This window comes from Balaenoptera musculus, chromosome 2 (assembly GCF_009873245.2).
Source record: "Balaenoptera musculus isolate JJ_BM4_2016_0621 chromosome 2, mBalMus1.pri.v3, whole genome shotgun sequence".
Classification (NCBI taxonomy): Eukaryota; Metazoa; Chordata; class Mammalia; order Artiodactyla; family Balaenopteridae; genus Balaenoptera; species Balaenoptera musculus.
Window position 1 is genome coordinate 64,973,116 of NC_045786.1, and position 22,446 is coordinate 64,995,561.

Below are 22,446 nucleotides of genomic sequence, written 5' to 3' on the forward strand. Positions count from 1 at the left end.
TATAGACCAGAATTACAAGGTCTGTTTTTATAAGTTTACATTTACTTGAGGTTCCAAAATGTTACACATTTTTTGTCTTTAAAATTATTAAATACTTACTTTTACTGATTTAAATTTTTATTATTTATTTATTTATTTATTTGGCTGTGTTGGGTCTTCGTTTCTGTGCAAGGGCTTTCTCTAGCTGCGACAAGCGGGGCCCACTCTTCATCGCAGTGCGCGGGCCTCTCACTATCGCGGCCTCTCTTGTTGCGGAGCACGGGCTCCAGACGCGCAGGCTCAGTAGTTGTGGCTCACGGGCCTAGTTGCTCCGCGGCATGTGGGATCTTCCCAGACCAGGGCTCAAACCCGTGTCCCCTGCATTAGCAGGCAGATTCTCAACCACTGCACCACCAGGGAAGCCCCTGATTTAAATTTTTAAATACCTTCTTATAAAATACAAAGATGGAGCCTCATCCACCAGAGGGCACACAGCAGAAGCAAGAACTACAATCCTGCAGCCTGTGGAACAAAAACCACATTCACAGAAAGACAGACAGGATGAAAAGGCAGAGGGCTATGTACCAGATGAAGGAACAAGATAAAACCCCAGAAAAACAGCTAAATGAAGTGGAGATAGGCAACCTTCCAGAAAAAGAATTCAGAATAATGATAGTGAAGATGATCCAGGACCTCAGAATAAGAATGGAGGCAAAGATCGAGAAGATGCAAGAAATGTTTAACAAAGACCTAGAAGAATTAAAGAACAAACAAACAGAGATGAACAATACAATAACTGAAATGAAAACTACACTAGAAGGAATCAATAGCAGAATAACTGAGGCAGAAGAACGGATAAGTCACCTGCAAGACAGAATGGTGGAATTCACTGCCACGGAACAGAATAAAGAAAAAAGAATGAAAAGAAATGAAGAGAGTCTAAGAGACCTCTGGGACAACATTAAACGCAACAACATTTGCATTATAGGGGTCCCAGAAGGAGAAGAGAGAGAGAAAGGACCAGAGAAAATATTTGAAGAGATTATAGTCGAAAACTTCCCTAACATGGGAAAGGAAATAGCCACCCAAGTCCAGGAAGCGCAGCAAGTCCCATACAGGATAAACCCAAGGAGAAACATGCCGAGACACATAGTAATCAAATTGGCAAAAATTAAAGACAAAGAAAAATTATTGAAAGCAGCAAGGGAAAAACGACAAATAACATACAAGGGAACTCCCATAAGGTTAACAGCTGATTTCTCAGCAGAAACTCTACAAGCCAGAGGGGAGTGGCATGATATACTTAAAGTGATGAAAGGGAAGAACCTACAACCAAGATTGCTCTACCCGGCAAGGATCTCATTCAGATTCAATGGAGAAATCAAAAGCTTTACAGACAAGCAAAAGCTAAGAGAATTCAGCACCACCAAACCAGCTCTACAACAAATGCTAAAGGAAATTCTCTAAGTGGGAAACACAAGAGAAGAAAAGGACCTACAAAAACAAACCCAAAACAATTAAGAAAATGGTAATAGGAACATACATATCGATAATTACCTTAAACGTGAATGGATTAAATGCTCCAATCAAAAGACACAGGCTTGCTGAATGGATACAAAAACAAGACCCATCTATATGCTGTCTACAAGAGACCCACTTCAGACCTAGGGACACATACAGACTGAAAGTGAGGGGATGGAAAAAGATATTCCATGCCAATGGAAATCAAAAGAAAGCTGGAGTAGCTATACTCATATCAGATAAAATAGACTTTAAAATAAAGAATGTTACAAGAGACAAGGAAGGACACTACGTAATGATCAAGGGATCAATCCAAGAAGAAGATATAACAATTGTAAATATATATGCACCCAACATAGGAGCACCTCAATACATAAGGCAACTGCTAACAGCTATAAAAGAGGAAATCAACAGTAACACAGTAATAGTGGGGGACTTTAACACCTCACTTACACCAATGGACAGATCATCCAAAATGAAAATAAACAAGGAAACAGAAGCTTTAAATGACACAATAGACCAGATAGATTTAATTGATATTTATAGGACATTCCATTCAAAAACAGCAGATTACACTTTCTTCTCAAGTGCGCACGGAACATTTTCCAGGATAGATCACATCTTGGGTCACAAATCAAGCCTCAGTAAATTTAAGAAAACTGAAATCATATCAAGTATCTTTTCTGACCACAATGCCATGAGATTAGAAATGAATTACAGGGAAAAACACGTAAAAAACACAAACACATGGAGGCTAAACAATACGTTACTAAATAACCAAGCGATCACTGAAGAAATCAAAGAGGAAATCAAAAAATACCTAGAGACAAATGACAATGAAAACACGACGATCCAAAACCTATGGGATGCAGCAAAAGCAGTTCTAAGAGGGAAGTTTATAGCTATACAAGCCTACCTCAAGAAACAAGAAAAATCTCAAGTAAAGAATCTAACCTTACACCTAAAGTAACTAGAGAAAGAAGAACAAACAAAACCCAAAGTTAGCAGAAGGAAAGAAATCATAAAGATCAGAGCAGAAATAAATGAAATAGAAACAAAGAGAACAATAGCAAAGATCAATAAAACTAAAAGCTGGTTCTTTGAGAAGATAAACAAAATTGATAAACCTTTAGCCAGACTCATCAAGAAAAAGAGGGAGAGGACTCAAATCAATAAAATTAGAAATGAAAAAGGAGAAGTTACAACAGACACCGCAGAAATACAAAGCATCCTAAGAGACTACTACAAGCAACTCTATGCCAATGAAATGGACGACCTGGAAGAAATGGACAAATTCTTAGAAAGGTATAACCTTCCAAGACTGAACCAGGAAGAAACAGAAAATATGAACAGACCAATCACAAGTAATGAAATTGAAACTGTGATTAAAAATCTTCCAACAACAACAACAATAAAAAAATACAAAGACGTACTTTAGTATTAGGTGATAGACATAATAAGACGGCCCTGGCTGTTTTACTCCAGTGAAACTATTTCCACACATTGTAGGAGCTGGACGGGTGGGTGCTGGGCACCTAGCCCAGTGGTTCTCAACTCTGGATGCACCTTAAAACTACCCAGGGAGTTTTTTGGGTTTTTTTTCAAGAGACAAAATTTAATATATGCACACAGTTTTATATATAATGCAGTATCACACCATGTAGGGCACTTACTCTTATTTTATACATTCAGATATGTTAGAAACATTTCTTAAGGCTACAAAACAACATAGAAAAATAAACAGGAATATATTCAACACTTACAAAAAGTGATATGATAAAGAATATAAAATACTATTTTCCTAGGGAGTTTGAAAACATACTGATTCCTGGACCCACTACTCAGTTAACTGAGGCCTCGGAAGAACAGGGAGCGAAGCAGGAGCCCAGGTGACTCTACAGCACAGCCAGGGTGAGGCCGCTAAGATTCTAGGCCAAGGCGAGAGCTGAGCTGGTCCTCCACTGAGCCCTGGAGAATCAGGACCAGGGTGCGTAGGCTACACAGCCTGTTGGCCTCCAGGGTGGGTGCAGCAGGCAGTTCCCTCCCCCAAGGTTGGGAAAGGGTGAGTCCCTGCCAGGTTGATGGAAGGTGAACCAGGCCCTGACTGTGGGCGTTCCCCTCCCCCCAACAGGAAATGTCAGGCTGCTGGGGAAGGCACGATCCTATTTCCACCCTCCTCCCAAGCTGCTAATCTGATCAGAAACTTAAAGTCTGAGACAAGGCTGTCAGCCTGTGAGACGGAGCCCAGACCACAGGAGGAAGGAAGGCAGGGAGACCCAGTGAGGGCTCCGGGCAAGGGTGAACGCCTTCCCACATCCTGGGGAAGCAGCCCTGGAAACCTGGAGGAGGCCATGCAGAACCAAGACACCCCCGCCCCCCACATGGGAGCTTCTGGGAGGCAGGTGTCAGCTCCAGCCACAGAGGCAGGGCCCAACGAGGGTCCCCCAACGAGGAAGGGCCGCTCTATGCGCACTGAGCTCCCCACCCGGAAACTGTCCAGGTGGGGTCTGGGGTGCTGACTCTGGGGAGGGGGTGAAGTTAGGGATAGAGGCAGGAGCCTGGAAAAGCACTCTAGCAGTAAGTCCCAAACCCAACCGTGCATCCAAATAACCCAGGGGCCGTGAACGCAGAACCTACTGGGTAAGTCCACCTCACGCTTTTTCAATCCGAATCCCCAGTGCGGGAGCCTGGGAATCATCCCCAGTATCAAGCGCCGGTGGGGATTCCCGCGCATGGCCCAGGCGGGAAGCAACTGCCCTGAGCTCCTGGGATCGGTCACCATCACGTGGCCCAGAATCCACTGTGCACTGAAGGAGTTTAGGTTCGAATCCACATCGCTCGGTGAGCAGGTGCTGCAACCCCAGGTCCCTGGTGAGCAGGGGATAGGAAAGCACGGCCGCCCGCACAGAGAATCCCTTCTTTCTGAGAAACCAGATGTGTCCAGTAGTGAAACCATGAGGGAGCGACAGGAGGGAGGGAAACAGACTTCTCCAAGGGACCACCAGCCTCCTGGACACACCCACCTGGGCGATTCCTAGGTACCTCGAATGCCACACATCCGCAGGTGAGGCATCACCCATCCAGCCACCAGATCATGCCTTTGTACTTAGTACACACCGCTCCCTCGGCTTCGAGATGCCTTTGCCCTCACTCCATGTCTGCCCGGAAAGTTCCACCTCATCCTTGCCCGAGCCCCACTTCATCAGGCTCCAGTGCCCCTCACCTGCCCACTGCCCCCAGGTCCTCGGGGCCTCCCTGCCGCACCTCAAGCTGTGTGGGTACTCCGGGAGCATGTCCAACCCCACCTTGCCCACTGCTGGGTCCCCGGAACCAAGCACTGCCCCTGACATGGTGGGGAGCACTCAGAAAAGACCTGCCCGATGGCCCCGAGGAGCCCAGAGAAGGGGCCCAGAGCAAGGATGTCAGGACAGTCAGTGAAGGCCCCTGGGGGGAGGCAGCGCTAGAAGTGGACCCCAAATGAGGGGTAGTACTTGCTCCGGCAGAGAGGAGGGGAAAAGAGACGAGCTTTAGAGCAAAGACCCCGCGTGGGGAAATGGGCTGGCTGCGAACAGGGAGGCCTGCTGGTGCTGAATTCAGACACGAGAGATGGGAGGACGGCAGGGGGCAGGGAGGGGGGGGCACAGGAGCCCCTGGGTGCACCCCTCCTCCCAGCCATCAAGCTCAGCGTGACCTCCTCAGATGATCTGCATCCTGAGAAGCTTTCCTGGCAATCATTAACTCTGAGCTTCACCCACTAGGACTGGGGGGAATTATTTACTGATCTAACTGGCAAGTGAGCCATTTCATGTAATTATTACCCAAAGAACACACCCCACAAGCAAGGGGGAAATGGTCTGGGGCAGCCAAGGAGCCAGGGAGGTGTGAACTGGCAGGAGGAAGGAGGTCACATGGACCGGGCAGGAGACTGGCATGTGCCCAGACCTTCAGCGGAGACTAGAGAACATTGGGGGTCAGAGAAGGACATGGGGCCCAGAGTGGGAAGGGGAAGGACACAGGGCCCACATGACTTTACAAGTGGCCCCATAGCCAATGAGGAGTTCAGACAGTGGGGTGGGGGGTGCGGGGGCAGCTCTGTGACATACAATTATTCCCATCGGTGATGAGTGAGTCTGGGCCCTGGAGTCAGGTGGACCTGGCTTTGAGTCCTGAGGTCTCTCTAGGCCTCACTTTCCTCCTCTGTAAATGGCGATGATGGCATTGATTTGAAATCCCTCTTTCTGAGCACTTGGTCTATTCCAAGACCCTTATGGGCATTTTACACCCCACTGAATTTTCACAGTCTGCCTCCGGGTGGGTGCTTTTATAATCCCCAGAGTGACTACGCCATTGGTCTGTCTCGAGCATTAACAAGAGCCCATGTGTAAGGCCCTGGTGCACAGCAGGCGTGCAGAAAGTCACCTGCCCGTACGACATTGTTATGACAGAGGATGTTCTTCTGCTGGGCTGCTGCAGGCTGCAAGGTAGACCGCAAAACAGATCCTCCTTCCTCCTCGCTGCCACGGTATTTTTCCTGCTAACCAATGTCAGAGGCAACACATTTCACAATATTTGAAGGCAGCGGTGGATTAAGAGCCCCAGTGGCTGAAGTGTGACACAAGGTCATTACTCTAGTATTATTAAGCACAGGCTTTTTTTTTAAGGGCTGAGGAAAAATGCATTATTCAAAACCCCATGAAGAATGGGAATAATATGTGCCTTCAAATCAGCCCCCAAGAAGGAGCAGCCAGAGCTCGGGAAGTTGTGAACAGTTAACCCCGCCCTGCCTGGGCCTCTGCTGCCAGACCACCTCTGAGGCTCCAGGCTGGCCTTGCACCCCTGCCCGGAGGCCGGCCCAGAACCCGAGAGGGCCCACCAGAGGCAGCAGCGTGGGATCAGCAAGCAGGCGACAGTGGGTGCGGACTCTGGCTGCAGCCGTCCCTGGCCATCCCTTCCTGACCCTCAAAGCCCCACCTGTCGCTGGTTTCTGTGGGCAGTGATTCACTCTGCCCAGGCATGGAAAGCTGGGCCTCTGTACGAAAAGTGAGAAAGGAAAAAATCATTTCCATGATTAAAACACCTCTCCCAATCACGTCCCCACAGTGTCCCACAGAGCCCTGGGAAGCAGGAAGTACCATCAAGGTGGAAACACGCCTGGAGATAGGTCCCTTAATTTCTTGGCCCAGGAATGTCAGACTGCACTGGCATCTACACAAGGAGGTGGCAAAATGGTCACCTCTGCAGTTTGAGTCAAGGGCTACCTCCATACTATGAGGCTAGAAATTTTACCATTAGAGATTCATTTCTTTGGGCCTTTAAGGAAGGGCCTGAGGAACATGCTGATACTTTGGGGAGAGGAGAGGTGTCATGGGGAGTAGCGGAAATTATCGGAGGAATTTTTTTTCCCTCTTACTTTTCATGCCAAGTCCCTGATCTTCCTTCCTGCACAAAGTGAGTTCATTTCCACGCTAACTGGTGGCAATTGGCACTTCAGGGGGATAAATCCGAGCATGAGGGGTGAAACGAAGGGGCAGAGAACCCAGCTGTGTAGTGTCCATCATAAACAGTTTGTGGGAAGAGAGCACTGGACAAGGAGTCAGAAGACCTGGTCAAGTCTGACTGAGCTGCCCTGGGTGGCCCGGGTGACCCCGCATGAGCTGCGTGACCTTCTGGGCCTCAGTTTCCACATCCCAGTGTGAGAAAGCGGAGGTGGTGATACCTGCCAGTACCAGGAAGCGAAGGCACGGCTGGGCACCACCAAGTGTGTGAAACCCTTTGGCTCTCCCAAAGCAGGGATCACCTAGCCCCACAGAGACCCTGCCCAGACTCTGTCCTCCTCACACCGGCGGGATACATGAACTGAGCCCGGGAGCCCAAACAAAGCTGCCTTGCATGGAACAAGGCCCACTTTATCAGGACAGGCGTTTTCCCTTTGAAAGTCAAATCTGAGGCCTTCGAACAAGGAGGGGTATTCACAGCACACCCAGGTCGGTCGGGTGGAGGCCCGGGCAGAGGCTGCCTCCCTTTCCCTTCCCCTCCCTCCCTGGCCCGCTGCCCGTGAGAGCCTGACCACTGGACTTCACTTCCTCAGACTCCCCTTATGTTCTTTCAGGCCCTGATGGAAATCTGAAGGGTGGTAAGCAAAGACTTGATCATTAGAAAGAGCCTACAAGGTACCTAAAGGTCAAAACTGATACTTCCAGAAGAGAAGCCAGGTGTTAAACCGGGGCCCAGAGACGTTAGGAGGCCTGCTCAGGGTCACCCAGCGAGGTGGTCCTAGGGTAAGTCCAGAAGCCCCCAGCCTTGCTAAGGGACAACCTAGAAGCAACATTCTAGCAGCCGGGTACCTGCTGGACTCGGAGGAACTGTCCCTGGGAGGACGGTGAAGATTAAACCAAACCAGACCAAGAGTGGGGAGGGAGGAGGGCAACAGCCACTTTCCCTTCTTCCCGAATCCCACCCCCCCGCCCCGCCCCGCCCCGCCCCGCCTCATGCTTAAGCCAGATGTTTCGTCATCCTTCACACAACTGCTTTTTTAAATCACAACTTTTCTTAAAGCGCCGGTCAGGTTCTAGAGAGGATGTGTACCAAAAGCATCTAAGAAATAAACCACTGACGTCCCATATTTCAGAAACGGACACCCCCCCTCCCCCACTATTGGCACCCTTCTCAAAGCTGCTGCTCCGCAGCTCCACCCATCACAAGAAAGGACCCCAGCGAGAAGCATTACTGGGTCCTGATCTGGCAAAACACTTGTTTCCTGCCCTGAGGGCCACTGAAGGATGCTTGAGGGGACAACAACCGCCCAGCTGGAAGCATTTTCAAAGCCTCACCGTCCCTCCCAGAAGTGCAAGGTCACAGCGCATCCAGCCCGCACGCAGCCCCCCAGGGTTCCCCTCCCGGCAGAGAGGCTGCGACACTGTTGACAGAGCGCAAAGGGGCTCTCCTCCTCCCCCCCAAGTCCCGTCTCCTGCCCCATCCTTTCCCAGGGGCACCTGTCGCCCCCAGGGCAGCCATCACCCGTCCTCCTGCGCCCCAGGGGGACTGATGCTCAACCTCCCCGGGGACACCTGGCCTCACCTGGCCTCACCGGGCTCCTGCTGCCTCCTTCCCCTTCGAGTAGACCCACTGTCTGCTTGAGCTCTTCCTCCTTCTAGAAGTCATCTCTGCCAACCACAGCCCAGCTGGTTTCCCTTCATTCTCTGCACTGGTATCTGGGGCGATAGAGCATATTGCAGAAGGGGACACCGTGCCTTTGCCGGGGAAGCAGAACAAACACAACAAACTTGCAAGACCCACAACGCCCAGCCCAGTTCAGAGTTCAGGGGAACTAGGTAAACACTAGCTGAATGTGAGGCTATTTCCCCACAAATTCCACTCTCAAAAAGGTAAATAACTCTGGAGGCAACAATAAAAGAAAAATCGCAAGGTAGCGTGAGTGATTGCCAAGTGTGCATGTGTTTGTGAATTTCCAGTGGATTTACTGACTTAGAGCACACAAGACTGGGAGGTAGACCAGCATTACTAGAATAGGCAAATCCTCCCCCAGCACACGCGCGCGCGCACGCACACACACACACACACACACACACACAGAGATTCTGTGTGATTTGAGGCAGTGTGGACCAGGGCCCCCAGCTCCAATACCGACCGTTCTACCATTACTGCTCTATTCTCCATGTTTTGAAGACTTTTTGATCTTCAAGAATTCTTCTCTCAAATCCACTGCCACTGGAAGAACCAGCTGCCAGGGATGAGCATCCGATCCTGGAGGAGGGAGGCTCCCGGAGGGAGGAGGGAGCTTTCATGGGGGAGGCAGAAAGCACCAAATGGTGGGGATACTTGAGACAGGAGGGGAACACCTCTGCGGTGGCACAGGCAGACAGGGGTGGGAGGGGGCAAGCTGCGGGAGTGAAGGCAGATAGCTGAGTTCATCCAGGGATAGGGTTTCGTTAATGTGACATCAAAAAGCCAGAGCTGGGTTAGACCCATGTCATTTCCAAGTCCTTCACCATCTGCAGCTCCACAGCCCCACCCTGAACTCACAAAGGGAGTTAACACTGGGAATTTAAAAACTGTCTTCAAGAAGCATCCACAGGACCCAGCCTGCATCTTTGACCCCACGGCTCCCTCCTTCCCCGTACACGGTCAGATGCACCTCCTCTTTGTATATTTTCCTCCAGCCTCCCAGTTCTGATCACCCTGGCCCCCCACACACAGTTCCCTGTGCCTCCCAGTCTGTGCTCCTGCCCTTCCCACCACGAGGCCTCTCCTCATCTCCAGCCACCTCCTCCAGGAAGTCCACCCTGAGAGCCTGCTTATTTAACCACTCACACGGTGACAGCTCTGGAGCCCCACTGGGACCTGCAGTTTACTCACCCTCACACTCTGTCCCGTCCAAGGGTCCCTCTTGTCTTAACTGTACCCATAGGATTTTAATTTACGGAGGTGTCTGAATGGCACACGGTGAGGCTAATGACGTTGAAAGAAGAACGTATTACTTACATTTCCCGAGAGAAGGGGACACAGCACAGCACACAGGACCACAAGGGAAACACTAGGCTTTGGTCAAGAGGCAGAAGCAGGAGCAAGGGGAAGGCCTAAGGCCAGAGCCTCTGTTGGGGTTTCCAATGGGAAAGGCATGGCAAAGCAGCTTGGGATTGGCTGGTCTGAACAGTTCCAGTGGCCTGTGCGGCATCGGGGCTGTCCCTAGTTGTCTGGTACCTGGCACTGGATTGGTTTAGGGCAGGGGAAATATTGGCTTGTGACAGAGTGAGATAAGCAGGGGCTTCAGAGTACGGGGTCTGATCGCAGGGGAAATGTCACCACGTTGGCCGTTAGCCTGGCCTGGTGATTACTGCATGCCAAACAGACAAGCACACTATCTAAGAAAACACAGGACACCCATCCACTCACTTCCCCTCCTCTTGCTCTGGTGTCAGCGTTCATGAATCCGATCACTCTCTCGCTAATACAGAAGTTCTCCTGCCCTCTAACTTTCTGATAACTTGTTAACACAATCCCATGCCTGGACGAATCCAGCTATCTGCCCTTGCTCTCGAAACTCGCTGCCACCAACCCCCTGGCACCGGCACCGTCCTCCCACCTGCCCTTCTGCCTGTTACACAGCAGAGGTGTTTCCCATCCTGCTCTCAATCTGGAACCCACTCCGATGCTTCCTCAGGGACCCCTGAGCCAGGGAACCCCACACCCTGGCAAATCTCTCCCATCAGCGTTCATAATTCTGAAAACATAGCAGCAACAGCAAAAAAAACAAAACAAAAAACTTCCTTGATTAACTGGGGGGGAAAATGCTTGTAATTTACATTCCCAACGAAAGACTAGTTTCCCCTAATACACAAAGATCACCTCTAATTCAATGAGAAAAGGGCCAATAACCTCATAGAAAATGGGCAAAACATATGAATAGACAGTTCATAGAAATGGAAATACACATGGCTCTTATATCTATGAAAACATGTTCAACCTTCCTCAGAGCAAGAAAAATGCAAATTAAAACTACATCAAGAAACTATCTTTGGGACCTCCCTGGGTGGCGCAGTGGTTAAGAATCCGCCTGCCGATGCAGGGGACACGGGTTCGATTCCTGGTCGGGGAAGATCCCACATGCCGCGGAGCAACTAAGTCTGTGCGCCGCAACTACTGAGCCTGCGCTCTAGAGCCCGCGAGCCACAACTACTGAGCCCACGTGCCACAACTACTGAAGCCTGCACGCCTAGAGCCCATGATCCGCAACAAGAGAAGCCACCGCAATGAGAAGCCCGCGCACCACAACAAAGAGTAGCCCCCGCTCGCCGTAACTAAAGAAAGCCTGCGCGCAGCAATGAAGACCCAACACAGCCATAAATAAATAAATAAACAAACAAACAAACAAACTGTCTTCCAGATTGGCAAACATCAGTAAGTTGGTAACACTCTATTTCGGAGGGTGTAGAAAAATGAGCGTCCTTGCACACTACTGGTAGGAGTGTACATTCTTATAAATTCTATGGAGAGCAACCTGCTGATATCTTTCAAAATACAAACCACCCGACTCACCAATTTCATTTCTGAGACGTTTCCCCACATGCACCCACCAACACTGCAAAATGACTGAAGCACAAGGAGATTCAGTGAGACACTGTGATGTCCCCAAACAGGAGATGTGTTAAATAAATTACGTGCCATCCATATCATGGAATATTATATAGCTGTAAAGGAGAATGAAGAAGCTCTCCATGTACTGACCTGGAAGCTTCTCAAGAGAGCTAAGTGGAAAAAGACCAAATCAGGGGTAGAAGAACGCATAGAGTGTTGCTACCATGTGGAGGGAAAGACCACATATGCATTTACTGATCTGTGCATGAAATATCTCTGGAAGAATATGTTAAGAAACTGGTAAAGCTGCCTCTGAGGAGGGGAGGGCACTGGGAGGCCAAGGGAGATGGGGGTGGAGACTTTTTCACAGCGAAATCTTCACAATTTTTGAATTCTGAACCATGTACTTTTATTTTCTAAGAAAAAAAAAAGGGAGGATGGGGGCAAAACAAGCAAGATTAAACAAATAAAACAAAACCCTCCCTAACGCACTTCCCTTCTGATTTCCATGCTCTCTCCTCACCTTCTGCTGACACTGGTTTGGAAAAGCTATCTACCAGCCCCCTCCCTCCCCTCCTGCGCCTTCCTCAGCGATCCCAGGCTGACCTCCCCCGTGGCAGCCACTGGACTCTAAATCCAGGGGCCACTTCCCAGTTCTCATCTTACCTGAAGCCTCCAGAGACTTCACCGCAGGCTAGGCCCCCATCCTTCAGCATCCTCGGGCTCCTCCAGCACCGGGCTCCCCAGGTTCCCTGCTCCCTCTCTGGGACACCTCCCAACGCTCCGTCTCTGAATGCTGGCACCCCTGGAGCTCACTTCTAGGCCCTCCTCTCTGCTCTGCTCTTCTTGGTCCACACACTCCCCCTGGGCCATCTGGTCTACCCAAGGCTAAGCTCATCATTTACACGCATGTCACTCCCAAATGTGCATCTCCAGCCGGACCTCTCTTTTGAGCACAGGGCCCCACCTGGATGACTCCCAGGTATCGCTCACCCAACAGACCCAAAATGTAACTTGCCAGCTTCCAGCCACTTTCATCCTCCACACCCAGGAGGCTCCCTTGCCTGTGTTCCCTCCTGAGTATCCCTGAATCCATCCGCTCTTCCCTGCCCCCACCACTGCCCACCTAACGGAAGCCTTCCTCATCGGCTCCCCCAGCCTCCTCACTCTTTCCCACCTCAGGACCTCTGCACACAGTTACCTGTGCCCCAAATATTCCCCTCCACTCCCCACCCCTGCTTTATCTTGATTCTTATCTAACTTCTAGAACTCAGATTACCATCATTTTCTCAAGAAGTCTCTCCTGGCTCCTAGGCAAATGGCTCTCAACTGAGGGTGACTTTGCCTCCCAGGGGACATTTGGCAATGATGTCTAGAGACATTTTTGTTGATCACAACTGGGGATGGGGTGTGTGTGGTTACTTACACATCGCGTGGGTGGAGGCCAGGGAAGCTACTAAACATCCTGCAACACACAGGACAGACCCCACGACAAAGAATTACCTGATCCAGAACGTCAAGAGTGCCGATGTGAGAAACCCTGCCCTAGATTAAGCATGTCCCCTGACACACTTTCATAACCTCCTCCATTTCTCCTGCATAGCACCTATCCCAATTGTGTCAATATTTAACTGTGCAAAGGTATTGGCCAAGTTCCATTTTCTAAGCTTTATGGGATGAATAAATGAATTAAAGTCACTGGCTTGGGTTTATCTCTCTATTGCCACCTCTCATGCCCAGCCTCAAGCTCAGAGCCTTGAGCTTGGCAGTGAAAATGTGCGGATCGATATGAAATACGCAGGGCAGGGACTGAGCGGTACTGAGCAGAGGTCTCCCTGTGTCCTGGCCTCCAACTCTGCTGGGTCCTCCGTGCCATCCGATGGCGGTCCTTTCCCTGCCCTGGACCAGCTTCTCCCCCTATTCCATGGCACCTAGCTCTGCCCAGCTTTGCACAGCCCTCAAATCCTGTCTCTACCCAGGTGGCTCCATGGCCCCTTCAAGCCAATGGAGATGCCCTCATCATCTTGTCAAACCGGCTGCTCCTACTATAAGCTTATCGGCAGCCTCACCACCACTCACCCAGCGCCAAAGCACAAACCTGGGCACCCTGTGCAGCGCACCCACCCCCCAGACCTGCTCCCTCCACCCGCCCCAACCACGAGGCTCCAGTGTTACCCAGTTTTCTCCCACTTGGTTCTTGCCTTAAGCCTCTTTCCCTCCCAGACCATCTGTGACATCACTCCCACCTCTGTCCATCTAAGATGATAATAGGCCTGTAACACTTCCTGATTAAAACCCCCTTCAGTGCTTCTCACTGCCTACAGCGTGGAGCCCAAGTTCCTCGCCTGGTCCAAGACCCTTCACACCCTACCCGTCCAGGGCCCCGTCTCCAGCCCCAAGCACAAACACCACCGTGCCACTTGTCTCCTGCCCTCCCGCCCTCCCCCTCCCTCTTTCCTCCCTCCTCCTCTACTTAGAGGCCTGGAGAGCTCATGTTCATCCTTAAGATCTAGTTCCAACACCTATTCCTCAACGGTATGGTGGTTCCTCAAAAAATGAAACAGAATTTCCATATGATCCAGCAATTCCACTTCTGGGAATACACCCCAAAGAACAGAAAGCAGGGACCCAAACAGATATTTGTACACCCGTGTTCATAGCAGCACTACTGACAACAGCCAAAAGGTGGAAGCAACCCGTGTCCATCGACAGATGGATGGATAAACAAAATGTGGGATATCCACACACTGGAATATTATTCAGCCTTCAAAAGGAAGGAAATTCTGATGTATACCACAACACTGATAAACCTTTAAACATGATGTTAAGTGAAAGAAGCCAGACACAAAAACTCACATGTTGTAAGACTCTGCTTAGGTGAGGTTCCCAGAATAGTCAAATTCACAGAGACAGAAAGAAGCATGGTGGTTACCAGGCTGAGGGGAGGAGGGAAAGGGGAGTTAACGGGTACGGAGTTTTGATTTTGTAAAGTGCAAAGAATTCCAGAGCTGGATGGTGGTGATGGTTGTACAACAATGTGAATGTCCTTAACGGCACTGAACTGTATACTTTGAAATGATTAAAACGGTAAATTGTATGTTATGTATATTTTCCCACAATAAAAAAAGGCAAAAACCAAAACCCAAACCCAGTTCTCCTCGTTGAAACCCTCTGCACGCTACCATTACCTCCCCAAAAAACCCCATGCACAACCCCTCCCCCCGCCATCCCCAATTCCCTACCTCACACCCTGGGTGGAGCTGACCAAACCCTCCTCTGGGCACTGCAATTACAGACTGACCTCTGTCCTCCCAGACAGCAGGGTTCTGAGGCAGGGGGCTTGTCTGACTCCCTGCTCCTTCCTCAGCATCTAACCTCCCGTCTAGAGCAGTCTCTCTTCCTTCAATGAGAACTATAAGAATGAATAACCCAAACCAATCATTTTGGGTTAACACTACCCCAAATTTCTGAGCCTGTTGTCCTCAGAACAGTGGTTTACTTCCAAGATTCATTGAAAACTCCTCCCATTCCTGGAGAAGATAAATCTTCACCCTTCCATTAAGCAACAAGGTCAGAAGGGGCTTCCATGGGCGGTTAATAAACAACTAACTTGGGAGGAATAAACAAAATAAAACCAGGGGTGGGTTGGGGTAAGGGTGTGTGGCCCTTGGGTCTAACACTGCTGTGCTCCACTTTCCCCTTCCTCTGCACTGCGGGTGGGCCGATTCACTTCCTGTGTCCCCTCCCAGGGCGGTGGGAGAGGGGACCATGGAGGAGCTAAGTCCTTAGGGCATGTAGAGATGATTAGCCACTGGCTGGAAAGCTGCTGACCTCAGTGCCTGGGCCAACCACAGGCCTGCTTCCCCCGCCCCCTACCTTCTTATGTAACCCAAGGCCTGGGAGGCAAAGAGACCTTGGCCTTGGCTCTCAGCAAGAGGCCCACTGGGCCCAGAGCCTTTCCTGTTCTCATAGCTCACATCCTACCCTGTAAGCCCTTGGAGACCCCATGCACAGGCTCCTTGTTCTCCCACAGTCAACATCTCCAAAACAGGGGCTGAAAGAGAAAAGTGTCTTCCTGGTCCTGAGGGTAGTCACTGGGAGGGTCTTCAGAGACCATCTAACCCCGTGGTTCTCAACCAGAGACGATTCTGCCCACCGCGGTCGTTTGGCAATGTCTGGAGACACTGCTGTTTGCCAGGAGAGAAGTGAGAGGTGGTGTTACTGGCATCTAGTGGGTAGAGGCCAGGGCTGCTGCCGAACATCCTACAAAACACAGGACAGCCCTGCAGCAAAGAAGTATCTGGTCCAAAAGGTCAACAGTCCCTGATCTCAGCCAAGCTGTCTCTTCTACAGATGAGAAAACTGGGGCCCAGGAAGGGACAGGGCCAAAGTCATACTGTGAGTTAGATCGTGTCAGAATTAGAATCCAGGGGGACATCCCTGGCGGTCCAGTGGTTAAGACTCCGAGCTTCTGCTGCAGGGGGCCGGGGTTCAATCCCTGGTAGGGGAACTAAGATCCCGAATGCCACGCAGCTCCGACAAAAAAAAAAAAAGTATATTAAAAAAAAAAAATTAGAATCCAGGGCCCCCCACCTGCCACACCAGGCCTTCAGCTCCCCAGACTCCAGTGACCGACTCAAAGACCAGTGGCAAGCTGGCTGAGTAGCCGAATTCAGGCCCCTGGGATCTAGACACCCGTGATGGCTGGGCTCTGTGCCTCTGGCCGGCTCCAAATGCATCCCACCAAGGTCATCCTGACCACAGGGCTCCCACATAATCAAAGAGGAAGAATATTTTAAGGGGCTACAGTGTGTCCAGGCAAGATGCCCATTTGAGGCTTAGGCAAAATTCATCATGCAAGTTCTCCATGGAGCTCTCTGGGGGTGGTCCTAGTCTGGTGTCAAGGACGGAAGAAAGGACAACTCTGTAAGATAAACCCTGGGTTAGAGGACAGGGCATGGGCAGAAATCACACCTGGGATCACTGCTTTGGGGGAACGCTGTCTTTTTCCCTAGCTGCCAAAAATGATTGTATCTCTCACACCTGTTGGCTCCTCGCTGCCATCCTGCACAATTTCAGAATAACACCTAGAGTCACCCTTGTCCTTTTCCCTCAGGAGCCAACACTATGTCTCCCACCGTGGACCACACACTAGGGCACAGGTCCAGGCATTAGCACTGACAATGCAAACCCATTATTTGTGAAGGACTGATTCACGTCATGTCACAACAGGCGTACTTTTCCATCTACTGTTGCTGAAAGCCACCAGACTTGTAGTGATGGTGGTAATAAAGAGAAGGCAAGGGACAGGAATGCATAATCTATGTCTCATGTCAGGGTCTCCCCTCTTCACAGGAAGGGAGCCCATAAGGAGTGGTTGGGGGACAAGAATTGGGGGAGGGGAGCTACAGTGGCCTCAGACACAGGACGAGTCACTTTTTTCCCTTTTTTTTTTTTGGCTGTGTTGGGTCTTCATTGCTGTGTGCCGGCTTTCTCTAGTTGTAGTGAGCGGGGGCCACTCCTCGTTGTGGTGTACGGGCTTCTCATAGCGGTGGCCACTCCTCGTTGTGGTGTACGGGCTTCTCATTGCGGTGGCTTCTCTTGTTTCGGAGCACGGGCTCTAGGCATGCAGGCTTCAATAGATGTGGCACGCAGGCTCAGTAGTTGTGGCTCACAGGCTCTAGAGCTCAGGCTCAGTAGTGGTGGCGCATGGGCTGGGTTGCTCCGCGGCATGTGGGATCTTCCCGGACCAGGGATCGAACCCGTGTCCCCTGCATTGGCAGGTGGATTCTTAACCATTGTGCCACCAGGTAAGCCCAGGACAAGTCACTATTACGGACTCATATCTTCAGGCAAAGCATTATCATTGTTCCCTCCACCTGCCCTGCCTCCCTTCCTCCCCAGTTTTCCCAACACTCTGGTAAACTCCTACACATCCTTCAAAGCCCAACTTCTGGAGTCTCTCTCCCAACATCAATTTCAGCTCTTAATGTGGCAAACCACAATGCCAATGGGAGAAGATTTTGGGGTCAATAGGAGGGAAAACGCCAAAGTTCCCTATGGATCTAATGTGGGGGACTGCACAGGAGCTGCTTCCCCTGTCTCCACGTGTGTGCCGACCACCCTGGCCTCCAGGCTCTTTGCCCTGTCTGTGTGGCCTACTTGGCTGACTGAGGCAGCATAGCATGGAGGCTAAGGCTGCAGGGTCTGGAGCCAGACTAATTCTGGTCCCCCTCTCCCTGCAAGTGTCATCTTGGGCAAAGTTATGCCACCTTTCTGAGGCTCAGTTTCCTCATCTGTAAAATGGAGATGATACGGTTTCAACCTCATGGCTGTTGTAAGGACTACCTAGTACAAGTAAAGTGCTTAGAAAAGTGCCTGGCATCCAACTAGCACTTATTGCATGCTTATTACTATTATTAAAAATGTAACTCAGGGGACTTCCCTGGTGGTGCAGTGGTTAAGAATCCGCATTCCAATGCAGGGGACACGGGTTAGAGCCCTGGTCCAGGAAGATCCCACATGCTGCGGAGCAACTAAGCCCGTGCGCCACAACTACTGAGCCTGCGCTCTAGAGCCCGTGCTCCGCAACAAAGACAAGTCACCGCGATGAGAAGCCTGCGCACGGCAGCAAAGAGTAGCCCCCACTCGCCGCAACTAGAGAAAGCCCGCGCGCAGCAACGAAGACCCAATGCAGCCATACATATGTACATACATACATACATACATAAATTTAAAAAAAAATGTAACCCTGCTCCTCCAAGCACTTAGGAAAGAAGGAAGGGTCTACATTCCCAGTGAGTGTGAGGAGGAAAGACACCTCCAGGGACCCCATCTCCTGTCTTTGTTCCTGCAATAGCCTCTTTGGGGGGTCTTCTTGCCATAGGTATCTTTTCCTCCAATCAATTCCACACGGCCTAGAGTTTTCCCTTAGAACACAGACAAAAGTCCTTTACAGAAACAACAGTGGCCAGCAGAATGATGGGGTGGGGAGGGAGACTGAATTTGCTTGGTGTTTGTGGATGTGTCTCCCATATTTTCTATCCCATAGATAGTTCCAGCTTCTACCCTATCCCCCCGCCCATACACACACCCAAGCTTCTCCATCCTGCTTGTCTTGACACAGTGCCTCAGAAGTTCAAGCTCTTGGGGGCTCCAGAAAACCACTCATCAGGTTCCTAAGTGAGTCCTCAGAGCCCCCCACTTTCTCCTGCGCCTTGGGCAGAATAATATCCTCGCTCTTCCTGGCCCACACATCTGGTTGCGTCTTCTCAGACTGGTTTGTTATCCTTGGCCCAGCAGATCTGAAGCTCCACCTCTTTCCCCAGGGCTGCCAGGGACTTGGCTGGTCCGCCTGGGTCGTCCAGTGCCCCGGGGGAATTTGAAAAGGCTGCCTGGAGCGGGCACTGTTTTCACCACTAATAGAGGCACCACCCATCTTTGGAAAGCAGCATTAGGAGGTTTCTTTTGGGGATGGGGGGTCTAACCGGGAGCGCTCCCCCCTTTGCTCTCTCAAATCACTCTATGTGGATGGTGATCTGTTCAGCTAGGAGCTGCCCCTCTGAGTAACTGGAGGCAGCTGGTCTGAAGGTTCTTTCCAAGGCAGCTCCTAAGCACCCCTAGCAACCTGGTGCAGGGGACAGAGACCCAGCTTAGAATTAACTCGAGTCCGATCAAGAAAAGCTCCAGCTCTGTCTTCAAGAGGTCACTCCTATCTCTGGGCCTCAGTCTCCCCAACTGTACAATGAGGAAGCATGGCCTGGATGTATTCATTTACTCAGCGCAAATTAACTAAGCACCCACTGCACACCAGGCACTGCTCTGACTCCTGGGAATAGAGCAGAATAAAACAGACCGAAAGCCCTGCCCTCATGGAGCTGATACTCTAACAGGAAAGACAGCCAAGAAACAAGATTCTTCAATATTCTTAATATACAAGATGTTAGATGGTGATATGTGCTATGGAAAGTAAAGCAGGGAAGGGGTGTAGAGATATGACCTCTAAGGCTTATTCCAGCTGAGATATTCTGTGTCTAAAGCTCTTACTCCACTGGGTTCTTGTTAAGAGCCAGGAACAGGCAGTAGGAAGCTGGGTGGGCCCTACCTGCACAAACCCCTGGGGAGGAAATGGTGGTGTGTGTGTGGGCGGGGCGATGGGAGTGGGGATGTGCAGGGGCTTGAATCCCAGCTATGTTCTCAGTGGTCTCCCCCAAGGAGCAGAACTGGCCAACTCTGGGTGTCCTGGTCTGTCCTCAGGCCAAAGCAGACACCACATCTGCTAAGGAGTCCAAGGTTATAAGGTTCCTGGCAGAGCCTCAAAAGTCTTCAGGGCACTGCCATGGAAGGTCTGCTACGCCCTGCCTTCCCACTCATTCCTGGTCTTGGATCTCAGACCTCTCCCGTCCCTCCTAGACCCTCCCCTGTATTGTAGAGTGTCCCCTCTCCTTACATGGGGGTGGGGGTGGATTTTTCACCAATTTTAGCAATTCCTCTTCCATTCCTGTGAACCTACTGTGTGCTCACAATGAGGAGAGCTCTCAGAGGGATACCAAGATGTGTGATCACTTCCCAGAAGGAATATACAGCCCACCTGGGGAGGTCAGGCTAACAAACACGTGAGGGAAGAAAAATCATCTCTCACAGTCTGCTTTGCAGCTTGCAGAACCCTTTGGACCACACACTCTCGTGTAAAGCCATGCAGATTCTATTGTCTCCATTTTACAGATGAGGCAATTGAGGCTCAGAAAAGCAAGTCCTCTTCCCTGAATCCATGAATCCATAGATCCAACCTGAATCCATGATTGCCCCATGGAAGGATCAGGGAAGAGGCAATGAAGATTAGAGTTTCCAAATAAGATTTCCTGGAGAGATGGGTAAGACTTTGGTATAGATGGGCCAAGGGTCCTCTGCCTCCAACCTAGAGCAGGGCCAAGTTGGGCATGGAACCCACTTCCTGCTGCTTCTCCTAGCCTGACAAGAAGTAGATTGGGGGTAAGGTGAAAGCCTGGCTGTCTGGAAAGGCACATGGGATTATGGATGTGCTCACTGGCTTAAAAGAACCAAGTGGGGTAAGGATTTCAAGGACCCTCAGTGATGGCATTGGGCACCTTTCTGGTCTGACTTTTCAGAATGCCCTTTCTGTTCACCAAGGGCAAAGATCCGTCAGCTGGAAAAGAGTCTCTGCTATTTCAGGTTAATTCATTCCATTCTTGTGGGGCACCTTCCGAGTGCCAAGTACTATGGTTACAGCCGTGAACAAAACAGGTCCTCGCCTCCTGCAGACCTCCTAGCTTAGCAAGGAGCCGGCCCTCTCTTGGAGGAGCTTCCTGACCAGATTTTATTTCTTCTTGGAGGTGCACTCTCTGGGCCTACTCCTTTCAGGGGAAGAAACTCAAGGGAGAGGGAGAAGAAATGAACCCCTGCTGATCAGGGGCCCAGCAAAATGGAGAACCAACCATCTGACTGTGGTTTGTGGTCCAGGTCCACCACTTTTCTCCAGCAAGTTACTTAACCTCTTGGAGCCTCCTTTTTCGCTCATCTGACAATGGAATAAGACCTACTACCTCACCGGTTAACTGGGGAGGGGGTGTGGATGAAATCAAGGAAGTGTCCATGTGAGTGCTGTTAGCTCTTCTCTGATCCCCTGACCTCCCCCACCTGTCCTCTCTGCTTCTGCGTGGTTAGGACCATCTTTCATCCCCTTTCCCACACACAGCTGAGCCCTCCTCGCAGCCAAGGCAAGAGGAAGCCCATTCTGTTCAAATCGTCAAGGGTTATAGAGGTCGCTCTAGATCCCTGCCTCTGCCCACCCTCTCCCCAGTGCTCATCTCGAGGAGTGCTGGGGGAGCCGAGGATGCCCCGCCGGGCTGTGACCTGCGGGAGACAAGACAGAAGCCCAGAACTCCCCGTGGCTGGGCACCCACTTCAGCAGGGCCCAGACGGCGCCCGGCCCCCACCCCACGCCGGGCAGAGGGCCGCCCCCTCACCCGCACCCTGTCTGGCTCAGCCCAGTCTCCTATCGCACATCTTGGCCGGAGGAGGCGGGAAGCACAAACGTAAACATCCCTTAAGAAATCGCCAACTCTGCCGTCCCCATCTAAGGATATATACATATTTTTAAAGGAACTGAGGGACCCGTGGGAGGGACGCAAACGCTCAGAAGAGTGAAGGATGGGAAAAGCGAGAAAGCAAACTTTCAACCGATCTCAGCGGAGACCCTGTGCACCGGCAGCGGCCACCCCACCGCACCGGCTCCCGGGCGGAGGGCGCGGGGGCAAAAGTGGCTGCATTTCGCCGCCGTCCGGTGCACGGCCTTCCGGGCGCAAACTTTCCAAGAGCCGCCCGGGGAGCGGCCGGCGGGCTCCGGGGAGCCTGGGGGGCGGCCGCCGAGGCGGGGTGCGCGTGGACAGGGAGGCGGGAGGACGCGTGCCGCGGGAGAGTCCCGCCCTCGGTTACCTGGGTTCTGAGTGTCCCGGGCATCCGGCCGAGAGGGCGCAGGGACGCAGCACAGGCAGGAGGAGACCCAAACTCTCCTCCCAGCCGCGTCCGCCACCGGACAGCCCGCGCTGCACCTGGCTGGGAGGTCGGCGCGCTTCCCCGCGGGCCCCACCCCCCCCGCGCGGGGCGGGGCCTGGAGGGGCGGGGCGGGGCGGGGGAGGAGCCAAGACAGGGCACAGGTCCCATTGTAGGGCCTGCACCTAACAGTGTGCCAGCCACGCCGGGCTCCGTGACCTCCAGAGGGTCGCCCCCTCACTTGCCAACCTGCGGTGCGAGGCAAGCCCAGAGCCCAGGTGGAGTCGGGGGTGTCCATAGGCCCCCTCTCCCCTGCCCCTTCCACGCCCTTCATGCCCA

At 51.5% G+C, this 22,446-nt stretch overlaps 1 protein-coding gene across 7 annotated transcripts in view; it reads right to left on the reverse strand.

Moving 5' to 3' along the window:
• Nucleotides 1–22,186, reverse strand: part of PAQR5 (progestin and adipoQ receptor family member 5) — an 86,198-nt gene extending 64,012 nt beyond the window's left edge. For 2 of the 7 annotated variants that reach the window (XM_036840903.1, XM_036840895.1), the window contains exon 1: nucleotides 8,578–8,797. The gene's annotated coding sequence lies outside the window, so the exon portion shown is untranslated. Of the gene's footprint in view, nucleotides 1–8,492; nucleotides 8,514–8,577; nucleotides 8,798–14,837; nucleotides 14,858–22,050 lie in introns of those variants that run through there. The other 5 variants (XM_036840854.1, XM_036840862.1, XM_036840866.1 and 2 more) reach the window with 5 other exon arrangements.
• Between the last annotated feature and the right edge of the window lie 260 nt (nucleotides 22,187–22,446).